Source organism: Calliphora vicina, chromosome 2 (assembly GCF_958450345.1).
Source record: "Calliphora vicina chromosome 2, idCalVici1.1, whole genome shotgun sequence".
Taxonomy (NCBI): domain Eukaryota; kingdom Metazoa; phylum Arthropoda; class Insecta; order Diptera; family Calliphoridae; genus Calliphora; species Calliphora vicina.
In genome coordinates this window covers 73,282,553-73,289,827 of record NC_088781.1, presented here as the reverse complement: position 1 = coordinate 73,289,827, position 7,275 = coordinate 73,282,553, and positions in this window count along the sequence as shown.

The following is a 7,275-nucleotide window of genomic DNA, read 5'->3' as shown; positions in this document are numbered from 1 at the left end:
CTAACATTTTATATATACACAAAAATCAGGTTCAGGTGAACAATTAGGATTACAAATTCATTGATCCTAAGGACTTTCCATTCCCTGTTTGAATTGGCCATGTTTTTCTTTGCTACTGGGTATCATAATCATGTCGTACAACTGACCTTCTCGATCACCGATCAAAAAGCGGCTACGACTGTAATTATTCTATCACATTACAAAGTCAAACATGTTGATCTATTATGACACAAATCTAATATTTTATTGCCTAGTGTATAGGTCTTTTACACTAATTTTCTTTACAATTCCGGTTGGGCGCCATTTCTGTTACGGACCTGTTTGTTTCTCTTGCCAAGTTTACCCTTCTAGCTCTGCGGCGTCACCTCAGGGGAAGTTCTCAACCCTTTATTTGGCCCAGGTTGCAACAAGAAAAAATTTTATAAATGAACATACATACAAAACAAAAACTTACACGCAGCAATGCCATTAATAGAGAGATAGATATTAATCTCTAATCGCCCATTTCCCAACCATAACTGTGACATATCCATCATTACCTTGAATTCACAGTCCCAAAATCCCGCCATTCGTCGCCCTTTTCTGTTTCAACAATCCCCAAACAATTAATTTTACTCAGACATTATTTTTGTTTTATCTAAACTTTTTCATACATTTTATTAATTTCTAATTCCTAAATAACTTAATCTAAGAACATAAATTGTAATACTTATTTTGTTTTTTTTTTATAACTATTTGCTTTTTCTTTTTTTCTTAATTTTATTTTACAGCTATATCAAAAAAAAATATATATACTACTATTTTTAATTTCCTTTTTTTTTTATTGATTCTTTTTGTTTTTTTTTTAGAACTCAAATTATTATATATTTATCCGCACTACCGGATATCCGCTTCTATAACAACTGCCTACGCCTGAAAGAGCTCTCTAAGGACGCACTAATATTATGCACTTTTGATATTTCTTTTGTTTTACTTTTACTTATAAATTCCGCCTAATTTGAGTACCTACTGTAGACGCTATATATATATATTTTTCTTTAACTTATTTTTTTTGTATATTCATGTAACACAAAACAAAAAAAATCACACGACACTCTCGATGGACACAAATTTTCTGCACAATATCACCACTTAAATATACCTTAAAAATAATGATAATTTATAAATAACTAAATAAAATTAAATACTATATATAAATTAGACCTAATTTTGACTTTTTTCCTTTTTTGATTATTTAAATTATTATTGTTATTTACTTTAATAATTTCAATACCTTGAGATTCACCACGCAGCTTGATCTGATTCTGTTGTTATTGTTGATGTTTTATTTTCTGGCTTTCAGAACTAATTTATAGATTTTTTTTCGGAAATCTCCTTTGCCTTATCCTCTGGCAATTACTTCTGATTCAAGGCCTTACACGAAAAATTTTATTTCCCCAGGCTACTTTCTCGCTAGTCCTGGGTACAGATCTTTCCTTCTGACGCTTTTGGCAACCTCAAAGAAAAACAACTAACCCACAAACACCTTAATATTTTTATTCTATTAAAACTTTTTGAATATTCATGAACAAATATCTTCTTCAAAGTATAATTTATTTATTATTATTTGTAATTATTTCAAACATTTTGATTCTATTTCGGTTTACAATAGAATATTTTCTAATTCATTACAAAAATATCTATTTCTTTCTTTTCTTTTGTAATATTTGTTCATGAATACACAAATAACTAACACATTTCACACAAACAAAACTTACTTTTGACTATTTATAACACCAGTACACTTATCCTTAACAAGGATTTTCTTAAAGATTTTTCTATCTTCACTCACTATTATTTAGATTCAGATTTTATTATTTTTATATTTTATTTAAGAAATTAACTTTGTAAACAGTTCCCTTTGGTACTTCTCGACTATTAATCTTCTTTCTCAGTATCTTCCCCTTTTATACCCTTTTCAATCTTATGTACTGTCAAGAATTTGCCGGTTAAATTTTTGCCGCTAATTTTATGTATATATTTCTCAAAAGTTCTTGTTATTATGTATTAATTTTCCCGCGGAATACTTTGTTTCTACTTCATTTATCGTATGGTATTTGACTTTAAACTTTCTTCCCGCTTAATTTTATAAATATCAATATTTAATTCAAAAACTATAACATAAAATACCTACAATTTACGCGGTTAATTCCTTGGACACAACATAAAAACTCCGCCAAATAAAATATATTTATTATTTGGTGATCGTTACCAGTTTTTTTTTTGCATTCCATATCCTTGCAGTACCAGGCTGTCAGCAAAAATAGCTGCATAATAATTTCATTCATAATTTTCTTAAAATTTGAATTTTAGATTTTTACGTTTAGCCGTTATGAATGAAAAATACAACCCTGCTACTTTACACATTTGTATTACTATCTCACCACTACGAATACTATGCCTATTTAACACAGCTCGAATACACACATATCTATCAACAGCTGATATAGTCACATTTTGATAGAAGTTGGTAAGTTACATACACTAATTATTAATAATTCCTTTTTTTCTATTTTTCAGGAAGATTTCTACAACCCTTGGACAGGACATGGTAATTATGTATTGTTCCATCCCTACTTTGACTATTTTATTAATATATATGTACATTTTTTTCTTTATTTTCAGCAAAAAAAAACAATTAACATCAACAAAAGACCACAAACAAACAAATACAATATGAAATCCACTATGAAGAGGTCTGGAGTAGTGGCTCCTAACTTATAGTGGCCCTTCATTAAATCCACTAGGAAGAGGTCTGGAGTGGTGGCTCCTAACTAATAGTGGCCCTTCCTGTTTAATATAAAAATTATGGGAAAAAAAATATAAGGCACTTAGGATTTTAGCCTTTTCCCAACGCCAAATCACCAACCTCCCCACGCAAAAAATTTTTTCTTTATCCATTCAGGTGCGGGGTTTGGGGCATTTTAGCTTGCATTGATAGGCGCGTCTACTCTTTTCAAAACAAGCCCGCAACATTTGACACCGTTCGTGTACGATTTTATAACAGACCGTTGACAATTTGTCACCGTTTGGTACCGCACCGTTGTCGATTTGATACCGTTCGTGTACGATTTAGTAATTAAAATAAATAATATTTTTTTATTTTCTACATTTATTTTTAAATACAATGGCCCATAATCATAGTCAAACACTAAAGTCGGTTCTTTTTAAAAACAACTTTAAAATAATAACCAGCTTTTTATTAATTTGCAACCATAGTCAAAATTAAAGTATGTTTTAAATTGAACCGACTTTAACTGGGTGCCACCGCAAATGTAGAAAATGTTTTCATACAATATACAACAAAAAACAGACAAGTGGCAACGCTGAACAGCTGACATACAAAATTAAAAAAAAATCCAAAAAACGTGAACAATAAAAGTAACCGGGACATCTAAAGAAAGAATGTTATTTGTTGTGGAAAAATGGAAAAGATAAGATTAATATCATAATTACGATATTTTGGTACTAATTTTATTGATAACTGTTCAATAATTTCAAAATCTCTACCAATATCTTGTAACTTAAACATTTTTTACTTTGTGACGAACTTTTTTACTCGGCGAAGAACAGCTGATGTTGTAGTTAAACGAGTTAAAAACAAATTTAGCTAGTTTTATATTTAGAGTCGACTTCAGCGTCAGAAGTATACTTTAACTTGACTATGCTAGACCTAAAGTCCACTCTTAAGTAAAGTCGAGTTTAATTCTCTTAAAATGTACTTTATTTTTGACTATGATTATGGGCCAATAAGAATAATACATAAATATAAAATATGTACATATAAAAGATTCCATGTTTAAATACAAAACATTGGTGCCCCTGTCTATACTTGACAAATATTTATCATAACAATAAATGACATTTGTTTTCAAAACAAAGTTGTTTTGTCATAACGAAGGAATAACCCTAAAAAATTATAATTTTTTATCTTGACAACCATTTTGACGTTTATCATGGAAAACATTTATCAAGAATAGTCATAGGGCAAAGTATTGTATATCAGTAAATACAATTAAAAAATAATTTTAAATGGAAGTAGTTTCACGAATATCAAACGGATATTTTTTCCAGAATACACAGTTCTATCTGGTTTTCCTTTTTGCCAATTGGAACAAAAGTAGTCCAACTGAGCTATACCCGGAATACTTTACACTTCTCTCCATTTTTTGTCTAAATTATGTAACAAAGAATGTTTTTCAATCTGATCAGACGGCATAAGATATAATTTTAGCATATTTATGTGGTGTTCTGCATATCTACATGATTTATTTCATTTATGTAAGAAAAAACAAGTAAGAAATTATGGTCGGTCAAGCCCGACCATATTATATCCTACACCACAGTGTATTTCGCAGAATAATTAGTTTCCTTCCTAAGTTTTGCAATTTAATACAAATTTAAGAAGTACTGAAGCCTTCCCGTCACGTCACGGGTTATTCTAAGGGAGAGTAAATATGATATTTATCATATTCAAAGTCTGGTAAAGTAAAAATAACCATTATTAAACTTTTTCATCTCTAAGTTATTATAGGTAAAGAGAAAAGTAAATTTAATTTGAAATTCAGTAAATATATTCAAAATAAATATACTTATGTTTTCAGTAAAATGGTTTGCGTATTACGTATTATTATAACATGATGGTAAACAACGTTCTACAAAATGTATAATTTATATGAAGTAAAAGTATAATAAATTGCTTTAAAATAGTTGAAATTAATCAATTATTGTATACACTTTAAAAATAATATGTGATTATTGTTTACATTTATTTGTTTATTATTATTCCATTTAAGAATAATAAGTCAATATATACATTTATTTATAACTTTTAGAAATATTATAAATGAACTACCTTAATATGCGTCATGGTAACTATGAATAGTTTCATAAGTTTTAGCAGGAATTGTGCTTTTGTTTATATTTGATAGACACCAGTCTATCTGTATTACACTTTTTGTCGAAAGTAGTGAGTTAAAACCTCTATCTTTGAGCTGCCTTTCAGTTTCACAGCTACCGTTTCTTCGACATATATTAAAATCACCAATAATAATAATACATTTTTCATTAAAATAGTTATTTTTCGTTTCGTTTAACTCTCTACTTAAAGTACTTGCTGGAAAAGTTTTATTTCTATACAAAACCATAATGTGCAAGTCCTGGTATTTAAATATTCAAACGTTTTATTCGCCACGTGAACTTGTTTACTATCGCAATATTGTAATAAATTTGCAATTTCATTTTTTACGTAAACAATTATTCCACGTTTGCATCGTTAGCATTTTCGTTTGAATCTAATCGTAGTCTAGGTAAAATGCTAAACCCTGGAATGTCATAATTTTCATGACTTAAAGTCCACGTCTCGACGAAACATAGGATATCAGATTCCAACAATAGCTTACCATTGCGAACATCTTCAATATGGGCATGTAAGCTTTGAACATTATGATAAGCAATATTTATTGAATTTCTATCCATCAAAAAATCAAAATTAGTTATTAGTTTTTTGCTATTTTGAAGATTGTTCATCTCCATCTGGACTAGGTCATTATTTGTTGTCATATTTGGTAAATGTGCTGGGAACTTTCCAATTAAGTAAAGTCCCGAAGCACTTGTTGCTCGACTGCATGCAACATATAAAGCAGAGCGTTTCATTCCCGATTTAAGATGAACAGCTACACTTGTATATGTTGCACCTTGGCTCTTATGGATAGTTATACCTTCTGCAGGTACAACTGGAAACTGTTTACGGTCAATATTTACACTTTCATTGCGTTTATATTGAAAAGACCGAACTAACATATCTATAGGAGTCCAAAGAACTTCGTCTGGATGTCGCTTTTGTGACCGAGATAAAACTACAATAGAAGCATCGGGAAATTTAATCCACAAAGTAAATGGTTTGCGATCATTGTTAAAGTCAATTTGCATAAGTTGTCCTGTTGCTCCATTGACTAAACCATCGCTAGTGTTAATATTCACAGTAACCATATGCTTTGCTGTTGTTTTTAGCTTTAACTCATACCGAAGTTCTTGCGTCTCCGAGGTCTTAAAGCTTTTTTCACTTTCCTATTGTCTCGAGAAAGACCCACTGATTTCACGTTATCATCGGCGCACAGTGGCTCATTTTCGTTTTTCATCGGCCAAAACTCTGTAACTTTTGAACCGATAGAGATCTTTTAGAAATTTTTTTTTGGTGGACAGATAACTTTCAATTTTTCTCCAGTTTTAATTTCATTAAAATCGGTTCAGCAGTTGTTGCGCAATTTAACGTTAAAGTTGAACCATTAATTTTTTATAGCATTTAGTATTACTAAATGCTATAAAATTTCATTACCTATCGCCATGAAATTAGGTCGTGTGATTTACGTCTATATGAATGTTATTTCTATTGAATTTTATGAATTTGAATTTTGTGTTTATACCAACATTTTTAAGAGATTTATGCTCGTTAAAGTGATTTTCGGAAGCGGGTCTTATATGGGAGCTAAGACTAATAATGGACCGATCATCATAAAATTAGGTGACATTAATTCATTTTATATAAAACTTATTTGGAGCCAAATTTGTGTAGATACATATATAAATTAACCATTTACGACCGATAAAGTATAACTTCGGGAGAACATTTGTATGGGTGCTAGGTGAAATAGTGGACCGATTTCAGTAATTTTCAATAGACTTCGTCCTCGGGCCAAAAAAAATTTATGTACCAAATTTTATCGCAATATCTTCAAAATTGCGACTTGTACTTTGCGCCAGTCATATGAACAAATAAAATAAAACAAGTAAGAGTGTTATATTCGTCTGTGCCGAATCTTATATACCCTTCACCAAATTATACTTCAAAATTTTAAATATTTTTAGGTAAACAAAATTTAATTTTTTTTCCAGTTGTTTTTTTAATTTTTTGGAAAAAAAAATTTTTCGATTGTTATTTAAATTTTTTTTTTTTAAATTTAAAAAATTTTTTTTTTAAATTTTAAAATTTTTTTTTTAAATTTTAAAATTTTTTTTTGTTTTTTAAATTTTTTTTTTTGAAAAAAAAATTCGGGTTAAAATTTTTTTCCCGATTTTGACCCATTGTAGGTCCAACTTACTATGGTCTTATATACGTCGTTGCAAATGTCTTTGAAATATCTATCATTAGATATCCATATTGTCTATATTAATGTCTTAGTAATCCAGTTATAGGTAAAAAATAGGTCAAAAATCGAGGTTGTCTTGGTTTTTTCC